At 41.8% G+C, this 22,298-nt stretch overlaps 1 long non-coding RNA gene across 1 annotated transcript; it reads left to right on the forward strand.

Moving 5' to 3' along the window:
• The first annotated feature begins 652 nt into the window (after positions 1–652).
• Positions 653–21,275, forward strand: LOC115566813 (uncharacterized). The gene is made up of 3 exons (XR_003981081.1): positions 653–891; positions 7,579–7,801; positions 20,151–21,275. It is a non-coding gene; the product is annotated as an uncharacterized LOC115566813 (long non-coding RNA).
• The last annotated feature ends 1,023 nt before the right edge of the window (positions 21,276–22,298 follow it).

Below are 22,298 nucleotides of genomic sequence, written 5' to 3' on the forward strand. Positions count from 1 at the left end.
ATTTGTAAATTTTTGTATATTACATTTTGTATTGCTATTTTAATATGTTTAGGTTGTACCTCTTATTTCATTCTGTTGTTATTGTCTCTGTGTGTAATGCTGCTGCTACACTGTAATTTCCCAGGTTGGGATCAATAAAGTATATCTATCTATCTATCTATCTATCTATCTATCTATCTATCTATCTATCTATCTATCTATCTATATGTGTTAGAAGTGAATAAAAGTGTTCCTCAGACTGTCAACTCTCTCACGATATCTATTCTTTTGTCTATTTTTTTGCAGCTTTCTGCAGGAGATGTTGCAAAGTGCTTCAAGATTCAAGACTTATTTATTGGCTTTGTATCTCAGTACGACAAAATTTCGTCTCCGTCCGGTAAAAATAAGACAAATTAAAGACATGAAGCAGGAAACATAATGTAGAATAAAGACACAATCTTATAAAGAGGACAGGAACACAACAGATGAGTAAAACCAAAGCAAGAGGATGTTTTCCGACATTCTCAGTTATTATGTTAATATATGAAATATCTCATAACCCGCTCCGGAGTCACTGTACTTGTGTTTTATGGTCGTGACAATGAGGCACACATTTGAATTTGCGAGGCGGGGTTGTCCCACTTCAACAGGAAGTGTGCGGGGTTCTCCCCTCATATTCAAAAACCTCAAGAGTCCCCGGAGGACGAGAGCAAAAACCAACAACAAGGACTTTTCTCATCTCTCTGTGAGACGTCAACTGATCAAAAATCTCCTTCAGCTCTGTTCTTTCCTCGTTTCTCTAACAGACGCTCACCGACCGGACTGGAAGCCGGATGTTTAAACTGAGAATAGCTGCTTCCTCATTCTCATTCTATGAAGCTGAGGGGGGAAATACACAAATGGAATTCTTTGGTACGTAGGTTCATCATTAGTGGGCGTTTAACTAGTGGCCACTAGAGGGAGCACGTACCAGAGCATGTACCCACACTGCCAGACAAAAGGTCTTTGTTTCAAGAAGAATGCAGCCCGTTCTCCTGCTTCTCCTTTGTGTGTGTGTGTGTGTGAGTGTGTGATCACAGCAGGAGTACATTTTTTCCTGTGTTGACAGCAAACACAGGCCCTTGTCCTCCGCTGACTTCACTTTGTGTTTGTGATGTTCCTGGTGGCGGTGGGAAGTTTTTTTTTATATATATATATATAATGCCACTTGGCACCAAACACAACCGAGCAGCATATCAAACGAAAACCACATGAGAAACATTCCACAGTGTCGGGAGCGTACGAAGACTAAACCGACCTCAAAGCCGGCCTGAACCTGTCTGACGGAGCTGTTTATTCCCTTGCGGTGAGACTCTCAAGGTGCTGGCCCCTGATTGTGTCTGGCACAGAAGAAAGAAGCAGCCATAATTTTCAATCAGGCTGCATTGTTGTGAGGCAGGGCCTCTGCTTACTCACCCACAACTCAATTGCATAAAAAATTGATATAAACGTAAGAATTGTTTAGTTCAGAGGACGAAGGAGTGGAGCTGGTGTGACATTTCACTTCATGATGACTGGTTGCAACAGAGCGAGACTCACTATAAGTGTGGCAAAGGTTACACTGATTGCAGGATTGGTGAGGTGATGATAAGATTTGGGTGAGGCAGCACATGTCGGAGAGGTCAGAGGTCTTTCTCAGACAGCATTAGTGGCACTTTTATGGACATGACGGTGCAGGATGAGACACGAGGGGGACAAAGTGTTACAGCGGTGGAGGAGAATGACCAGGATTTTAGTTTAAAACATTCAAAAACTGACTAAAATGATCAACAGAATGTGACGAAACATCAAATTTCACCTCTCAGAGACATTAATTGTGATGCAGTGCGCCGTTTACTCAAGTAAAACATTATAACGCTTCTTCCAGCACTGTCCAAATGCTACGCTAATGCTAACGTAGGTCACCTTCATGTTTTCACCGCCCTGTGTCGGCTAAAACAAATCTATTAATGCAGGTTTAAGTCAAAGCTGCAAGACATGAAAGTACTGAAACAAAGTGCACATGTTTCATCAGCAAAATCTTGATGACAAAATCCAAAGTGAAAGCACCCGTTATGCAAAAACGACCTCTTATACAGCATCGCGTCATTCTGATGATGATGGATTATGACGTATACGGACGCATAAGCATTGTTTAATATGGTGAGTTTGAGGTTTATTACACGCTCATTACCTGCTCGTATCACTAAGTCCTGCACGATAAGGGCGGTTTGAACTTCTATACAGAATTGAGCCATAAAACTGAATCATATAGGAAAAGAAAACTCTCTCCGACCGGAACGTTATTGCATAACGGACGTAAAACATCCCTGTTATCTCAAACCGCCCTCTTTTCTTTATGATTCGGAGGTAGGATTCGTTTTTCCCAAGTTTCCCTGTGACACTGATTGAAAAAAACTTCCCTTCCAAAACCCAAACAAGAGGATTTACTCTGTCAAAGGAAAAAACTGTATCTGAAGGTAAATGTACTGATAGAAATACTCTAGTAAAGTCTCAGCAGGGCATCTCGCAACCGCACTGAAGAACAATCCTCGACTTACACAATCATTGTTAGAGAACACTTTGAAAGAATCCGAGCCGTAAATAGAGCTGCATTGTTTGGCTGTGAACTGTTTTAAAGGTTACAGACGGATTCTGAACACATCTGGCGTCACTGTAAGGCGCAGTCATACACGTCCGTACATGCTGTGTCACTTCGAGGCGTGGCAGTCTTGACCAATGCATTCATGGTAATGTGACTCAGACAGGAAGTTCTTTATCACACTTTCAATTGCGAAAGTCCAGATTTGGTGATTCTAACTACGGATTCCACGTGTTTCTGACACATCACCTTAATAAATCCGCCTTGAGATCTGGAGATTGTGGAGGCCGTAGGATGTGATTCACAACAGGTGGTTAATGAAGACTTTCGAGGGGCAAACAACTTTGGGTTTGTCATCTTCTCCAGAAACAGGCTCAGATAGGAAAAAACTGAGGTAAAAGCACAGTCAGAGTGAGACGTAAAGATCGTACAGATGGACAGCAGGGAGGTGAGTCATGCTGCCGGGCTGGTTTCAGAAGTTTCATTCCGGATACCTACGTTCCTCTCTGTGTCACAAATGGAATGACATGATGAGGAGAGACGTTAATTGCATTTTGCGGCCACCTTTGATCGATTTTTGGCAGCGTATAAAAGTAACAGAGTGAAGCAAAGAAGATAAGAGGGGAAGACTATTTAAAGCCACTACAGCAGAGTTCAATTTTCGTTGGTTCTGGCGCCCCCTGTGGACAAAATATGACAACGGTGAGGTAATTTAGGATCCGAGGCTGTTAAAGGTTCCTCGAAGTATTTTTAACCATGCATCATCTTCACCAGGATCGCTAAGCAACAGCTAGGAGTTGTTTTGGCTCTCCGGTTAAAAACAATGATGTGTTAACCCACAAACCCCACACGCCCCAGACATCCGCTGATGGGGAAAAAATGTTCACATTACTCAAGCCTTCCTGGTGAGGGTGTGAACATGATTTGAGATCATGGGAGGATTCAGTCAGCTGGATGAGAGGAACATCTCAGACATGTTGAGGCAAATAATGATTCAGTTCGTCATCCCGTCCTATACCTGTGATTTACTGCATTACAGAGCAGGCTGAGTGACGTACGGCCCGCCGGGGTGCATGATGTCACCGCAGTGAAACATGAAATGTGTTAGAAAGTTTGTTTAGTGGCAGAGTTGTATAACAGTGAAGCCAAGTGCAAATCAGTCATATTAAGTATGACATGTTTAGTGTCTCACAGCAGCAATAAAACAAAGGGAAGCATAGTTTTCTCCCACGTTTAGTGAAAACGCCCATCAAATGGTTCATTCTGTTGGTATAATTCTCAAAGGATGAACTTTGGATGAAGTTGGTAATCAAGGACTAAAAATAAAAATCCTAAAAAGTTCTGAATGATTGTAGCTGGCGGGCTAATGGCTAACATGCTAGCTATCTCAGAGAGATATTCTAGTGCTACTCAGAATAGCTGATAGAGCTCTTCATATTTTTTTTTTCTATACTTGCATCATTTAATTTAATGAAAAGTTACAGATGAGGACGAGTGAACATCTCCCAGCTAGCTAGCTTACTAGCTGCTTACGTTACAATAAGTCTATACGGTTTATTTAAAAAGGAATGGTTAGCATTTTTTAACTTCTGAAATCTGGAAAGGCTCTGTGGTTAAAACAAACTTAAGGGATTTTCTTGTCTTGTTCTGCAACAAAATACGCCATGAAATACCCCATGTTTGAATTTTAAAGTGTTTACATGTCTTAAAATGAGATGTGAGTGCTTAAATATGACTACAGAGGTTGTCGGATACATTAAACATCATCACGCCGAACACGTCCATCTTTATAAGTTCCACTCCCTCGAAGCTTTCCACTGTTGAGACTTGTTGTTGTTGGTTAACGGCTCAGATTTGTGTGTCAAAGTTCACCAAAGTTGAACACTCAGTACACTCAGCGGAAGCGACTGACGTGACTTCCCCCCTTCACCGTGAACATTCCACTGATCGCGGCGATTCGATTGAAAAAAATTGATTTTGCCGTGAAATTTTACCTTTTTAAATGCTGCCGTGACCGGAGGCCTCGCAGCTGTCGTGTCAGTTTGGCAGATTGGTGGAACCAGCTGGATACAAGTGGGAAGTGTTTCCGATTTAAGGACTCCGATCGTGACATCGCTTTACTGGGTAACCAGAAAAGGACAAACATGTTTACCGATACATTTGTTTTGTGTCAAACAAAGGTGTAAAAGTCATTTCAGATCCACTGCAGCTGCAGTCCTCACTAGCAAAGGTTGTGTTCAGGTTCATAGATTAGAAGAAACAGACGAGACGACATCTATTTAAAAACAGACATGTTAGCTGTGGCTTTGTCCCTCTATAAGCAGTTTATAGAATATTCAATATTAGCTGCACTTATACCTTTTTAAAAATGAGCCACTCTGCATAACGAGTCCTTTTACTGTTGATACTTAAAAGTGAAACTCTCGCCAAAAAGCAACCTAGGCTTTTTATGTGAATGTATATGAGTCAAACCTTCATGTAAAAGCATGTAAAAGAGAATGAGCGTTTCCAGGTCAAACTCATTTTCAATGGAGTGCTACGGGCAAATTAGCGATAGCATCAATATTGCTATTTTTAAAACAGTAAGAAGTCTCGACACAACATGAAACTTTGCTCGTAGTATCACCAGGGTCTCTACACATGAACACGAGCATTGAGAACATTGTTTGTGTACACAGAGTTTACTAAAAAGCACGTTTTTGAACAACTCATGTTAGCAGATGTTTCTTCCGTATCGATGTCCGAGTGCGACGTAAGATTCAGAGTTAAGGTGTAAATTATTATGCTTCTAAACGAAGGTTTGACTCAGGTACATTCACAAAAAAAGCCTAGGTTGCATTTTGATGAGAATTTCACTTTAAGTATCTTTTGATGCCAATACTTTTAGTAACGTAAACTTCGAATAATTTACTAGTACTTCTTCCACCACCGCCTGGTTGGACTCTATCATACAGAGTTATGTCTTCTTGTAATAATGTTCAACCCTGGGATAAACCCTTTGAGATGTACCATCTTGTTGTTAAGGGGATCCCAAAGAAGCTCTCACAAATAGGAAACAAAACAGCCTGAGGCACAAGAACAATAAATGTGAATCAACTGTTACAGCGCGAACAACATACAACAAACTAAATACCAAGTAGAAAAAATGAGAAAGAAGAGTTACAACCTTAAACTGGACAAATAAATTCAAAATAAAACATTTTAAAAGAAGCTAAATGATGACGGAGAGCTGTCGAGACAGGTTACTCCAGTCAGAAGGAGTCCGAAAAAACAAAAGCTTTTTGCCAACTTCCTCAGATTCACAGAGGAACATACACTGATGATAACCTGAGATTGGTAAAACATTGTTTTGAGTCCTCGGGAGGCAGAAATCACTATCTTTGCAAAAGAGACTAATTATCATCTTACAATGTCTCCTTCTTAATGACAGCATTTGAATCCCCAAACTGCAGGTCATCAGCTGATTACGAGAGCTTTCTGAGCTGCGTCAGCTCTCACACGGGAGATAATTACACACTGTTCTGATGGGGAACATCGGCAGGATCACAATGTTTATCACAATCATAAGAATCATCATCAAGTCTGACCCTGCATTATAATTTAAGTGCACATGCGGCCATTTTTTTTATTGTAGTCGTTTTATAACGATGTGGACACAAACACACGTCTGAACTCAAAGAAGACGTCCATATTTTATCCCGTTTTGTTCGGTGACTTTTCTATAGTGCGACCTTTCGCTCTCTGGTTGATTGTGATAATACTATAAATCAAAGTCATTTTTTAAAAACCACAAACAACTCCAACATAGTAGGAGACATCACTAAAAACCAAACAAAACCTCCCACAACAGACTCCCAGAAGAAACTCAACCACACAAAACACAAACACTCAAACCGCAACACACTCGTTCAATTAAAGAGCGGAATTTCAGTTTGGGTCCGAGCGCTCGTCGTGGCGCTGGGGTCCGATAGAGTTGAATGAGTGAAAAGCTGAATGGAGCCAGACAGGGGAGGCATGCGTGGCGTTCACGGTCACGTGGTGGATCGCGTTTCCTTTGTCTCTGAGCCCCACAGCCTGCTTTGTCTGAACGAGGGGATCCGATTTCCCCTCGTCTTTGATGTCTCCTCCTCCCACGCTTCCACGCCTCCCCTCTTCAGCGCTCAGCCTCCCCCCTCCATACCAACCGACTCGGCCTCCCACAGTCTCACACACACACACACACACACACACACTTGGTCTTGCCGTCTGCTTACGGGAAACCCGACACAAGGCTGCATCTGGAGGTGAATTCATGGCCATGAGCCGGAATACCTCATCGCATGACTGCATGTGGAAAAACTGAATTAGAACGGGCTAGAAACTAAAAGTGAACACGCCGTTGGCTTTATGTCGGAACAGAATGTATATTTCCAAGAAGAAGAAAAGGAACTGAAACATTTAGATTCTGTAAAATGCCTCAAACCAAAGCAGAAGTGACCTCGCTTGTGTCAGACAGGGCCCATATATCCATGAGTTATGGCGCCAACACTTTTAGACGCTGGAGTTAATAATATTTTGTTCTGAGCGGAGGAATGAAAACAAACAATCCTGAATTGCAGATCAGTCCTTCTCCAAGTTTGGCAATGCTGAACTAAAGGTCGTTCTCTCCGTGTCCAAGATCTTTCCCACGGATCGCCTTATAAGGGAAAAGATGTGCAGAGTAAAAGATGATTATTGTCAACTTTTAATCAGTGGTGGTTCATTGTACACACTCAGCATGAGTAAAACATCAGGGCCAATGAGAGAGAAACTGTTTCTTCAATACAAACATGTAGTATATGTTAATGTTAATCAACTGTTTTCTTTTCAGCCATTGCTGTCATTTTCTATAACAAGACCCTGCAGTAAAAAAAACATAGATACAATGCATGATAGGAAAAAGGAACTGAGACCTTGAAATATGGCGTCTAAGGGTCGAATGATCATTTGTCTTAATTCAGGTGGCGCTGGGAGTTTGTAAGATGAAGCTTCAAGCGATGTGCTTGTATCCAACTCTCCATCATCTGAGGAACTGCTGAGCATCACCTGGTTTGATGACCAACGAGAACCACACCTGGTCATTTGGTAACAACAATGGCGGCTCTTTAAACAAGATGGCGGCTTTTGTTGCCTTCCAGAACTGGAGCGCGTGATGAAGAGCAGAGAACGGCTCTTTTCTTGATCGTAAGTTTCTCAGCTGGCTATTTTAGCGTATTTAGCTCATTTAAGGGACTTTTAAGTCAGAACTCATCTTTGCTTTTGAGGTTGGTGAGGTGCGTATGACTTCCTGAGTTGACGTACCAGTTGCAATTGCTTACTTCCCATCTCGAATGTAACTCAACACTTAATTTTCATGTCTGTCTTGATGTTAAGCAGAGCTAAATATCTCAACAATTCATGGACAGGTTCATCATGGTTCGATTCATGGTTCCCAGAGGATGAATCTTGGGACTTTTGTGATCCTGTGACTTTTCTCTGAGCACCACCATGTGGTGGACATTTCTAATTTGAAATGAAATGTCGTAACAACTACCAGATGAACTCCTTTGACATTTTGCACAATTATTCATGTTCCCCTCAGGGTGAATCACATAACTTGTTGCATTCCTTTAAGCGCCATCATCAGGCCGCAATAAAAGTGGTTTATGACCATGTTACCGCGAATGACATTCCATAGCTTTCAGTTCCAAGCGTAGCTGTGACTAAGTAAGCCACAAATATGGCTATGGACAAAATTGTCATCAAAACAATCGATGATTCCATTCCAGACATTCATTCGTTGAGAACGGTAAACATCGTGCTCAGTCAAGAGTTTCTGTAACAGACTGAATCATGTGTATCATTGAGAGAACTAATAATAGACAGTATAGACGAGTCAAACAAGGTAGAAAACGATGACAACTTGATGTAAAGTTCAATAAGTAGAGTACAGCAGCAACACAAATATTCTGCTAAGCCTTCAACGTGTTTCAATATGATCGGATATGACTAAAAAGTCTATCGAGGATGAAAAATACAACCGTTTTGAAACCGAAACTGAAAAAGCCGCCAGCCTTCAGTCGCCTTCCTGCTGCAATTTTGCAAAGCAAAATATTTACATTCAGCATGTGACCTAAATTTCCATATGGCCCTTCTATGAGGGGGATAATCCATCTTAACCATTGCCGGGCATCTCCATCTAATTTATGCCGCAAAACAACATGTGGTATGTAAAGCATCCCTTTGATTGCATTGTCGTTGGGGGGCTTGTGCTGTCAGAGATGGCGGGGGCCACTCAGCTCGGGGTCCGCCAGCCAGACTGCCGGGTCAGGGGGGCCTCTTCCCGCACACAGCCGCTTGGCTATTGAGGCAGCGTCCTTCCTGCAGCCGGGCTGATGTCAGGGCTGAGGAATGTGGAAAACAGAGCACACTGGGGGGCCTTGTTCTCCCACACTGAATAGTCCTTGGGCAGGAATCCAAACCACATGCCACACACAGCCTGGGACGGAGCGAGGGGGCAGGGAGGCAGGACGGACTGAGAAAACTGACTCTTTAGCAACTCTGAACTAATAGAGACGTGGTTTAACAGTTGGTTTGAGATGAGAAGGGTCCGAAACATGCAAGTGATAGAAACAGGAAGCTTTGGCATACAGAAAGTAGCACACGTAAAGTCTTTCTTAGGGAAAGGAATATTAGATTTTTCCAGTTTAACCTCAGGAAGCAAACTTTGATGCAATGTTTTGTCATACAGTCGTGTTGACGGAAGTTGCTAAGGACAGTGTAAAGGCTCAACGATCGTCATGGCAGAGAACGACTTTCAAACACTTGTTGGTGTTGGCAGGATCAGGTGCAAATGATTAAAACAAATCAAGTACTGTCATAGAAACGGGGCACATAGAGAAGGCTTAAAAGACCAGGTGCCAAATTTTATTGTCCCTGATTTTTGGTTAGGTTAAGGGAACAGGAAGGGAAATCATGGTTTGGGTTAAAATGCATGTTTTGGTTCCAATGATCATCGATGATGATGATCTGGCTCCCTGTGAAAAATAATTTTGGTCAACACAATATTGTCTGGACACGTCTCCGGGTTGCCTTCAAAATATCCAGCGGTGTGACTCATTTGTCCGCTTTGTTGAATTGTAATGACGTCGCCCACCACCCCCGCCCCCCCCCCTCCTCCACCTCCTGATGTGAAAGTCAGTAGATAAGCTTAGAATGTAAACATGATATGACACATTTGGTATGTCTACCGTGGACTTATCTGTGTTTTGCAGAAAACAGTACCTGCCAGCATCATATCCTGGCGACTGGGCTGAATTGTTTATCAGTGACGGTTCTCACATAGATATCATTCTAGTCATTCCAATGGTAATTGTACTTATAGATAGATGACATGATGGTCGTATCAATCACTCTTCTTTATTCCTTTGAGAACAACAAGCTTTTTTCTCTAACATCTGTAAAGAAAACCGATGGACTGTGTCATTACGAGCCTGTCGCCAGAAGCTTAAATAAGTCAAACCTATGACTAAACCTGATGTAACCAAACTACAACCTTAAAAATAATAGGAAAAACCGTCACGCTGATACGCTTTAAGCTGATTTTCCTTATATTCATCCAAAAGACTCCCCTCTGTGTTGCTTGGCAGCTCCTCCAAGGTCCCATTTAATACAGATTTCACATTTGGTCCCTTTCTTTTCTCCTTTAATATATTTGCCAGAAGACCACATTATCCGATGATACAATATCTGTCTCCTGTATGTCGACGATACCAAGATTTACTTACAAGTGTGAAGCAAAATAAAACTGACTTCAATTGTTTCTTGGACATCAAAATCTTGGAGTGTAAAGAACTTTATCCTCAGACAGCGAGCAGCTGAACACCAGCTGGAAGTAGAGCGTTCACTGAAACTGCTCTTCACTGGATTTGGTCAGTTCTCAGCTTGATAAAAACGTGTCCTCTGGGAGTGTGTCAGTACATTGTGATCTCATTACTTGGTGTGGTTAGAGATGCAGCAGAACATACCTGTGACCACACCTGTCAGCGATGCTGGGTGTGATCAGAGGGCGAAACAGATTTAAATACTTTTAACCAGAGAGGGCAGCAGTGCTCTCTGGGTTCATGTAAGTTCATGTGTTGTCACTGACACAGTATTTAGCTGTTTTGCATCTTGTCAAGCTGTTAGAAAAAGATTAATTGATGGAAGGATGGACAACATCTTTTACTTATAGGTCCCCTTTTGTTTGACATGAATTTATTTCCATACAGTAGCATATATTATGTATATTACAAGCTTGCATGGCGTGATATGAATACAACATTCACATCGTGGCTGCTTTTGAAAATATCAGCGTTGTCTGATGGGATTTATACATTATTTCAGCGTGTTTCAAAACAGAATTACATGCAAACAGAAACTGGAATTGCCCCTGACCGAAGAGACCATCTGATTGGTGCAAAATCCCAGAAGTAATGATCACATCACATCATCGGTCTGCAAGCTAAACCACAGGGAAACCGTTAATGAAGCAAAAGGGGACTTTTCCCAGTTGGTAAATCATTGTACAGTGCATGATATCTGAATACAGCAGGCTGATTCAAAATGAGAAGCGAAAGGGAGGATGAAAGTGAAAGGAGGCCACTCTTCAAAGGAGAAGAAAACGCAGCCTCCGGCAAAAACCCAGCGGTTGCCGACCTGACGGGAAAATGATCCGAGTTCAAATTATGTAAATATAAGAAAATGCTGAGGAAAGCCTAAAGGTGTGTACCAAAACAAAGGTCACACCTGTCTTGTTTGATTCATGCAAACCAATAAGAACGCTTTTTAAAGAAAGAAAAGAAAAGATAAAGAAAAGATCAAATGAAACAGACACTATTCATCAGAGAACCTGCGAGGTGGAAACTCGATGATATCACGTCCGAAATATCGTCCAGATGTAAAACAAACACAAAACAAAAGTCAAGGGAGACTCTCTGTGAGCAACACCTAACAACCAGAGCAATCAAAATAAAAAGCTTGATGTCCTCTTCCTCAAATAGAACCAATAAATGTCCTCATGGGTGTTGTCTCTCTCATCATGTAATCACCCCGGCCCAGATATGTATCGTCCTGTCCTGTCTGGGACACAATGTTCACATGAATGACACACTGATGAGACACAATCATCCCAGCTCAGTCCTGACGAGTCCCGCCAATGACCGCTGCATTCCTGCAAAAAGAATGTGCTGCCAAAAGTCAACCTCTGGACTGACACCAGCAGGGACAGCAGAGGGCTCAAATATTTAAATGTTGTGTTTTTTTAAGCAGGAAAATTACTTCAACTGAAAGGAAAGTTACTTTCTGTAAAAACACCAAACCTTTACTTTCTTTTTTAGCTTTTCTGTGTGAAAAAAGCAAACATATTTTCATTCTTTTGAGCTTTTCTGACACAATCAGGAAAAAAGAGTCACCATCCACTTCACCTGCAATTAAGTTTACAACAACAGCTTCAGACCTCCATCAGGTTATCTTACAGGACAATGGAGGAGGCTGTCTTAACTCTCCGACTGACAGAATAAACTCTGGCAGCTTAGTAAACGTAACATAAATAAACTGAACATAAATTTGTAATTTTTATCCATTTTCATCAAGTTCAAAATGTCTCAGATGTTCCCCGTCAATAAATCGAACGTTGGCACACAGCTGTTCCTTTACATTAGCTGTGAATGTTTTAATTTCGTGTCACGCTCTTGCAGCCACATCAGAGACGACTTCTGGCAGCTCACATTTCCAAAGAGCAACAAGTTATTCATCAACTCTTGAACTGTACACTGTTCGTCATTAAAAAAGAAAAAAAAGAAAACATGTTTAACACAGAAACAGAAATGAGGCCAAATATAAACGACGATATGAAACACATTTATTCTTGATGACGATATGTTGACTCTAAACTCTGACAATGAGGCAGGCAGCAGACTCCAATCGAACCATTTTGTCGCTTACTTCATGACAGTACGGCGTAATTCTTAAATAAGAGCTAGTATCAAATTAATGGCTGCCAGAGGAGCAAAGAAATTCAGCTTATATGTCATTACAACAAAGCAGTCGTGTATTTTATTCAGTGTTCATCCAGCGATGAGACTCAGCACTTCCTGTAGATATTTCACATTAAAAGACAATGAGGAATAGTGAGGAATGACGCCCTCTGAGCTGCTGGAAGGCTTTTAATTTGAAACATCTATAGAGGAAATGATGAAACAGCTGAACATCGTCTGACAGAGAGTCAAAGCAGAACTAATTAATTAGTGAGACAGCAGACAGCAGCGGTAGAGTTACTCAATTATCTTATATAAGTAAAAGAAAGTGGAAGTCCGGCGTTTTAAATGTTCAGATACATTATTTGTTTTGAGCTTTTTTACTGTCCTCAGAGTATTTCATTTAAATTACTGTACTTATTGGAAAGTGTTTTATTTGTGACGTGGGTTTGTTGATGTACAGATAGAATTAATGCTGCAGAAATGTACATTACACTGAATTTATGAAGTCAACAAATTGTTTTGTGGAGGAAAAATGTGGAGTTTGCATTAGACGCTGATTCGAAACAGGAGCAGATCAGAAAACAGGCTCACATAAAGTCCAGAATATGATAAAAAGAACAAAAATCTTACTGTAGATAAAAACAGAATGAGGTAATCTCCTACAAACACCTCGTTTCTTTGTTCTTGTGCTTTAAACACAGCCTGACATCTGGTGTTAAATGAGTAGAGACCCCTGAACTCAGCTCAGAGTTAAATATATGGACAACACAGCGTGACTGAATGTGACTTCACTGAGATGTTTTGTAACCTATACAGTAGGCTCGCGTGTGTGTGTGTGTGTGTGTGTGTGTGTCGCCTTCACATCTTCATGCTGTGATCTTGCTGCAGTGTGTCATCAGGAACAAGCTTGGAGTCGGTCCAGCCTCTGACCTCCATTACATCTCATGTTATTGTAGGAGCCCGTCACGTCTGCTGAGGTTACATCCAGCTCTTATGTAACGCTCAGCATGTCCAGACATGCACTTTTTGTTTTTTTCTTTTTTTTCGTCAGTTATTTCAGCCCGGCTCAGGAATCTGCCCGGCTACTGCAGTTCAGAACAAGATGTTCCAGACTACTGATGCAGCATTAACGTGGAATGTCAGGCGGCAGCAAAACAACCTGCGGTTCTGCATGGATCGTCCCGTAATGTATCTACAGAATCTGACAGCGTATAGATAACACAGTTTGTTTTTTTTCTCTCAGGTAATAGAAGGAAATACCCAAATGTACACCCGTCAAAAAATCCACTAACACACACTAACATCTGGCTGTTTCATGGGAATCAGTACAATCAGCATTCACTTGTCGCGCGTTGTTGCTCGCTGCTGATGATGCTCGCTGCTGATGATGCTCGACTCTCTCGTCCCTGGAGTCAAAGCCCTTGAGTTCAGCTGCGCCCTGTTGCCCGCGATGACTTCCTTTCCAGGCAGCTAACTAACTGAGCTACCTGCTAACGGCAGCTACTCGCTACAGCCAAAAGTAGCTCAGTCCAATTGCCAGAATAAATGAAGCTAGGTGCACCACAGATAAGTTAGAACTGAGTGATTCTTTATGTTGCGACTTTACGTTTGTTCAGGTTAAAATTTCCTTATTCTCCCCTGACACAACGCTGTTCTAATGCTCTGGATATTTCTACGCGCAAAAAACTACTCGGTTAGCATTAGCAAAGCATCATGGTTTGGCTTGAAAATATCTGTTTTGGTCGCCAAAATCACGGATGGAAATGTCCGAAGATATCTGTAAAAATATCCAGAGGTGCGACTCAAACTGCGGTCAGTTGTCTGGCAGCATGGTTGGCTTGTAATAAAACACCACGCCACCACCATCCACTCCACCATCTGATGACAGACGTGGCTAACAAGCACACAACGTGAAACGCCACATTTGGTACAAACGTCAACGTATATCCAGGCGACTTGGCTGGATAGCTACAGCAAAGAGTGCAGCGAGTTAGCTCCTGTAGTTTGGAGCTATCTTCAGATTCTCTCCGTTTCTTGCAAATCACACCTTTTAATGTTATGTTGTGTCAAAGCTGTGTTGATGTACAGCCTCACAGAGCTGCTAGCGTAGTCGAAGAGCCTTCATGTTCGTCTCCTTTATTTAGATAAAAAGTAAAATCACTCTATTTTAGTGTTTTATAACCTCCTCTGCTGCCGTTTTACAGATGTCACTGCATGAATCTGTAACAGCGAGTATCATAAAGTTCATCCGGTCATCTGCCTCCAATAAGAGACCTCAGCACACACAACGGAGCGCCATCGGTTGTGCAAACGCTGTTCATTTAGATAATAAAGTAGGCCAAAGCTGTTGTAAAAGGCTTAAAACCCTCACAGACACTCTCTTTACACTTAAATGATGCAACACTCCATTATATACAGCTCACAGTCTGCCGTTAAAGATGCATACAAACACCACTTAAGGCTACGTCAGGTCTGCGGGCGTTGTGATTGGTTGATGCAACAGGAGAAGCTCTTCAGTGGTTTAGAAAAAAAACAGGCTTCTTTATTTCGCTGAAATCCAACAGAAATCCCCTCCATAATCCAGCCGACTCCCCAGAGACATCCAACAACTGTAGAGAGGGGAGAAAAACACGCCCGCCCACAAGAACCTTTCAGCTCTATTGAAAAGCATTTGAGGCAATAGAAAGAAAAAAAGAAGCTTTTTGGGCAACATGTCTGATTCCAAAAAAAATCATAGCTCGAGGATGTAAAGCGAGGGGATTTAGGAGAGGTGAAAGTATGTAAGAGGAGAACGACACGGTGGATGTTGGTAAAGTCGGGCTTAAAACCCGATTTGCATTTGTATCGATACATCCCAGAGAAGAAAAGAGCTCCAGACGTCCACCTACACAGGCGGGACATTAAAAAGGCCGGGAGTCAGGATTTAAGATCGACGATAAACTTTATTCTGCATCACAGAAGTTGCAGAATTTCTTTTAGACAAAGATGTAGTAGAAAAACAAAAGTGCATTTTCATGTCAAAGCTTATTTTTTTTCTCTTTTTCTGAACAGAAACAAAAACACAAGGAAGATGAGATCATGATTTCCACCTTAACTCAACAATGACAGTTATTTTTTTTAAAAAGAAAAGAACATAAACAGACATTTAATGGAACAGACGGTCCTTTTGACAAATAGACAGTCTGTGAGATTTGCTGTCATCGGTTAAAAAAGTGCAATAAATTTAACACAAATAACACAAAAGGAACACAATAAGGAGGATGATTCAGGCAAAATGAAAAAAAACAAAACAAAACACTTTATTGTCATTGTGTTAAAAGAACATAACGGAATTGTTTGTAGCAATCTTGCTCAGCAGCATTATAACATCTATTTAAGTAAAAATACATCCATGACTTCTAGCCAGCACACAGATCTAAATAAAGTGTTTTTTGTAATTTAATAAATAAGTAATGTTTAAAGTGCTGTGACTGAGTGAATTAATAACTACTTGTTGCATAAGAGGCGTGAAACATTTGGCAGCAGTTCGTCCATACTGACACATATTCTCGTCTGTTTGTTTGATGGTTATAAAAGTTTGTTCACAGCTTTGTGTAAGAAGCCGTTTCTAAGCCTGTTAGTCCGCGTGCGACGCTGCCGGAGGCGAGGGCGGAATGTCCCGGAAACACATGCATGACTTCATCAGTTCACTTCTCAGAAGGAAATTAAGGAGTAATTAAAAAAACTCTGATTTCAGACAAAAAAGACAAACCATCATCTGCACACAGCGCTCCAACAGATATAAGAAAACAATCAATCATTAACAGATTAGTTTAGCATGAGTGAGATATTAATTTGTGATAAGCGATAAATAAATTGCTGTTTATACTGTTTTGTTTTCTGTGTCGGATCCCTAATTATCAATAAGAGCTATTAGCATGTTAACAATACAATGCAACAGACACTTTTGGCCCCTTGGTCCACCGTTAAGTTTCAGTTTTGACCCTCTCAGGGGAAAATGTTTGGACCTCCGTGCCAAAGTTCAGGCTGATAAAACACAGAAGACAATCGTGTGTGCAGTGTTGCAGGAAGAGGGATAATGCACAGAAACACAGTGTTCACTCAGACTGATGTAGGTGTTACAGATGACGGTGCTGCAGATATTTTGAAGAATTTTAAGACTGATGAGCTTCTCACAACTTGAAGGTTTCACTCCGGTCGTGAGAGTCGAAGATCACACCTGCAAAAGTCAGAAAAATAGAAGTTATTGCATCGAGCCGCACTCATCATCCGTCAACCAGAACTTCTGCAGAACTCGCTGCTCGACTCAAAATTCTGTGAAACTTTGTCTTATCATTTTCTCTTTGTTGAGAAACCAATCGTGCACCTGCGGCCTCGTTCTATCAATACGATCTATTTTGTTTTTGAAGCTGTAACAAAATAAATGATTCACCGCTGGCTGTGACCACAGTGATAAGATATTAGCCTTGTTGTTTTCGTTTAACTTACTGGCACCTATTTGGCGAAACCATGCTTATCAAAAACTCCCACAGCCCTGTTGCCAATCAGATATCAAGCCCATGAGGCCTGTAAACATCCGGGTTTGAAAGCAGCAGCCTGACCGTTGGGACCGCATGCAGAATGTGACATACAATCTTGTTTTTGTCAGCTGTAACACGTTGTGGGTGTGCTGCACACATGACTGTAGCCCAACACAGCCATCGCTGCCTCACTGTTTAATCTGCTCTTGTCTTTACAGCTTTTGCGGATAAGTTGTACCGCGGCCAGATTGCTCTTGGCGTGGTCGTGTTTGAGATGTTCTCCCAATGATTGCACTGAGGGCGTGTGTGCAGGAAGCAGAAATCTGGTTACGTACCAAGAATCGATCCGAACGGAGAAGAGGATTTACGAGCAATCATAACAAACGTAGACGAACATCGCACGTTGCAAGATTACAGAAAGGAAGTTTGCACCTGTAAGCATTGATGCAGCACGCACGAGTTCACATGCAGTTTGTGCACTTTGTTCAATCAAAGCAGCTGACACACCTTCGTTAATCTATATAAACACACATCTGCATATGAATAAATGAATCTGCAGGCAAGGGACAAGATTTGGGTATCAGAAGCGTTTCTGTTTTCCGCTGTAGGACGAGTATTTGTGAAAACGTTGGTTGCATGCAGGTAAACAGGCTGTGAGAAGAGCAAAAGAAGTGGAATATCAGCTGATGACAATTTAGCTTTAGCTGGAGATTAGCTATATTGTCGTTGTAATACCAAGGATGCGTGCAGAGATTGAGTGTCACTTATAGTATATTTGGTATGTGACAACAAACTTGGCCTTAGATGCTAACAAATGGGGTCTGAGACATTTGACATTAAACAAAAACTGGTGCAAAGACGAAGAAGTCTTGGCATGGATATGTTTTCCAAATATCTACTGGCCATGAAACATCGTCTGTGGCCCTGTCGCCAAAATACAACGTTCATTTCTGCAAAGTTCTGCAAAGACATACGTATCAAATCAACATTTCGTGCCGGATCGTATTCAAGTTACATTTGTATGAGCTGACCTGATGGTGACTGGATGAAACCACTGTACGTGGAAGCGTTCAAACATTTGAATACGATCTTTTTCACGCAGTGACACTAAGATTGAACCTGCATCCACTTCAATGACCTTCATGCTCGGTGTGGTGTCTGCACCCGAGGACCCCGCGTTCAAACTCCTCCCCAGGTAATAAAAACAACATGGGGTTAATCCTGAGGACAAATAAAGGTCTCATTAAGCCCTTCCACCCAAACTCCGCCTGTAAACACGACAGAGTGAAAGAGGAATTGATGTTGCTGGTGCAGTCAGCCGGAACAATCAGCGAGATGTCGTGCAAGTCATGAAACATGGTGAGCTGTCCAGCCAGAATTTATGACTTTGTGTTCACTTTCTCTGATAAAATACATAATCAGACATCAAACCCTTGTACAAACAATCAATGTCATCGAGTTTAGCTCAGTCGCTATCAACATGGCAATGGCAGTATCGGTCTTCCCATCACTTTCTAGACTTAAATATCTCTACAAATATTTGAACAATTGCCATGAAATTTGGTGGATATGTCCATTGTTCTCAGAGGAGGAGTCGAAACCACCAATGCCAACCTCATGGTGGTGTTAAAGGAAGAGTCAGGGTATCACCAGGGTCATCTTGCGTGAAATGTGGTCGATATCAAGCTATCAGACTGATTCCCACCTGTCCCCAATATGCAACAGCCTCTGACCAGGTGCCCCTGAGCAAGACTCTTCAAGCCCGACTTCATCCGTCACGGTCTCTGCTGTGAGACCAACAGCATTATTTTTGAATCCACATTTAGCCCAGACAGCAAAGACAGTTTACTAAGAAGCAGAAGTGCTCAGAAAAAAGCCATCCCCCTTCTAAATATAGGTTAAAGGGATATCACAAGACGACCAATAATTCACACAAGTGGTCTTTAACTTGTTGTGCAATCCCAGTTACTCACGACGGGAGCCTTTTATTTAGAGTGCATGTTGTCATCCGGCTCCTCGGAGCCTTGATCCTCTCTCAGCTGTCGGCTGCAGCAGCTGCAGTGACACAACAGGGGAGTCAAATAATCCAGCGCCGCTTACAAACCTTCATATTAATCAGAGTGAGTAAGAGCTGGTGCGGTCACCATTATTTTCCTTGGAAGAGACTCGTGTCTGCAGGTCTTTATGAGGCCTTAAAATCATTACACACACAAATCAGATGCTTGAGGGGGAGAACGTTTAACGATCATTTACTCAGAGTGGTTAGTTTAAATATCTAAACATGTTATTATGTGTTATTTCCAAAAATAGGTTTGTTATTTTACTGATTTTAGCTTATTTAAAAAGGTGCACTATGTAGTTTCGGGGGGAAGAAAATGTTCTTTGTTTAAACGAACGAAGCAAACAAACTGACCTAAAAGGACGGCGCAGTTTCATACTGTTTTACCTTGTTTACGCGTGGCGGACCCTGCCACCTTTCTGGCTTCAAAGTGTTCTGAGGACTTTACTTTCCTCTGAGAACAGCTTGTTTATCCAATAAGTTTGTGTTATTACCTCATTAAATTTGTAAATATTAAAATTCTGAGTTTGAATTTCTTCTTCAAAACTAAATTTTTGACTGTTTTTTTACGTATTGCACCTTTAAACCAAACTACACTGATATGAAAACAGATTAATGAAGGCTGACATCTCCAAACTGAATCATCTTTTTTGAAGCTGAATGTTTTTGTCTTTACTTGTGCAGAAATGAGAGTTTTGCAGATGCATTCTTGGTATCTTTGCATCTTTTAACTCTTCAGGCACATTTTTGGTTTAAATTTACATCTAAAAAAAATTTCCAGAATACTTAATTTGAACTTATTTCGGTGTAAGTGCTGACTGGGGACTTTGCGGGGGATTTAGTAACCGTGGGACGATAGTGACGGGAAATGATGATGGGTTGGCTCTGCCTTGGGGAAATCTTGTGATACACAGGAAGTTATGAGCTGTGGTAATTTTAAATATTTTTTTTTCCAGCTGCAACACTGAAAACTAAAGGAAGTGGACGTCACACACTGGGGATCTTGTGGACACACCATAGCGATGGAGATGGAGATATGATCAAAACAAAGCTCAATACAAAGGTGTTTTTATAGCCACTCATTATTCATCCCTTCATTTCTTTCTTTTTAATTGTATTGAATTGATTTGACTTACAGGAAGAGACACACCTCAGATAATAACACAGCCAGGTCTGTCAGGTCACAGCTGCAGCGCTCTCAGTTGCACTCAGTCAAATTTCATCATTAAAGCCGAGCTGGGACTGGGTCGCCGATTTTCAGTTTGGTGGTAGTTTTTTTGCGCGCAGGTTATTTTGACTGCGGCAGCTTCTAGGTACTTTCCGACAAACACCAGCTGATATGGGCCACTAACCAGCCGGGCGCTCCGCCCTGACACTTTCTGTGGCGCTTATATGGAAACATTAACAGTCTGATAGAATCAGATACAGTGCAGGGCTGACCTACTTTAACATCTGGACTGACATTTTCTTTTATTTGAAATGATCTCTATACTTTATTATTGTTATTATTAAATCCTGCTGCTCATCCTCCCCAGGACCAGTTATCAGCTCTTGCAGGGATACTGGAGGCGTCACACACACAGTTTTGGACATTAGAGGGATCTTATGACCACTCGGAGTGACGAAGTGCGGTCGTCCACCTCCGAGCTGACTGTGGTGATGCCTCATGACCGCAGCCGACCTGTGGCCACCTTTTTCTCTCCTCTTCAAAACAAACGTAGTGTTACTGAACTCGTATCTGTGCAGGAGAGCAGAAAGAAAGAGGTTTCTGAAAGTCCACATTCAGCTATCAGGATTTCTGTAGCTTCTCTCCTGAGTCCCTGTTTGTTTCTTTCACACATCTGCTTCGTTTTACTGTTTCATCATGTTCGCTGGCAGCTGGAGCTGTGTTGAGCTGAAAAGCTGAAAAATAACAAAATAAAGGGCGGCTTTTATTATGAAGGAATAAGACATGTTGTCACCAAATTAGTGGATCTTTATTAGCAGCTATTCTTTGATAACACTGTGCTCAGCCTCTCATTTGACCACCAGTTACAGCCATTAATCAGCCAACTGCTTTTGAAACATAATTGACTCAAGACAAGCGCTTCATTAAGTAATAGACATCTCAGAGCAAGTAGACCTCTTGAACTGGAGATGCAAATCTTGGATGTGTTGTGCACGGTCCTTGTTTAATTGGAGTGGAGGCCGTGTCCAAATTCACCCCAGTTTTCAGAGAAGTTCTGGCTCAAACTGAGGCGTCTCTTTTTGTTTTCTGCGTCCAGAATCTCTTGACAGAGCCAAGAAATGAAGCGTAGATGGGTACGGTAGCCTAAACCTGCATCTCTACTTTTTTGCTGATGCCATAGCTCTGTAATCTCCAATGAACCGTGACCTCCGACATGCATTGGGTCGGTCTGCAGCCAAGCGTGAAGCGGTGAAGAGTCAGAGCCTCCAAATTGGAGGCGTTGATGGAATGACTGAAATAAGCCAATCTGTGTCAGCGACACTCTCCATGTCTTTCACCTGCACAAACAAACTGGTAAAAAGCCAACACACCTGTCCTGATTGCTTCCGAAATATTATTTGTTCCGTTAACAGAGGATGTTGATGTTCGGAAATAAGGCAGACAGGGATCAACATCACGTTAACACCGGTGGGTTATTTGTTATGGAGACTGAGGCAGTTGACGGGAAACAGTTGTCGCAAGGTTTATGGTGCATTTACTGGTGAGACTGCTAAAAAGTTGCACCCACAAGAGCCGCCCGAAGCCACCACTGAAGAAATTTCTCATGAAGTGGCAGACAGGAGCGTGAAGTTACGTCAGCAGTTTATGCAACTGTTCTAAAACGTTGTGGTTTTGAGGGAGGAAAGCCTAAAAGGCCAACTCTGTGTACCCCGGTCTACATCGTCACCCTCAACAGAACCCAATAGTGTGAAAGCAACAGAAACTTAAAGGCCACGAAAGCGCCTGTTACTCTGAACAACAACATCATACACGAACGCACAATTTTCTACCAAAGCTCGAGCAGTTTTTGTTATTTCACGACGGATCTCTTCATGTGTGCGTCTGTCCTGCATCCAGCAACGTTTCAATCAGTCGGTCCAATTAAAATGTGATGACA

This window comes from Sparus aurata, chromosome 17 (assembly GCF_900880675.1).
Source record: "Sparus aurata chromosome 17, fSpaAur1.1, whole genome shotgun sequence".
Taxonomy (NCBI): Eukaryota; Metazoa; Chordata; class Actinopteri; order Spariformes; family Sparidae; genus Sparus; species Sparus aurata.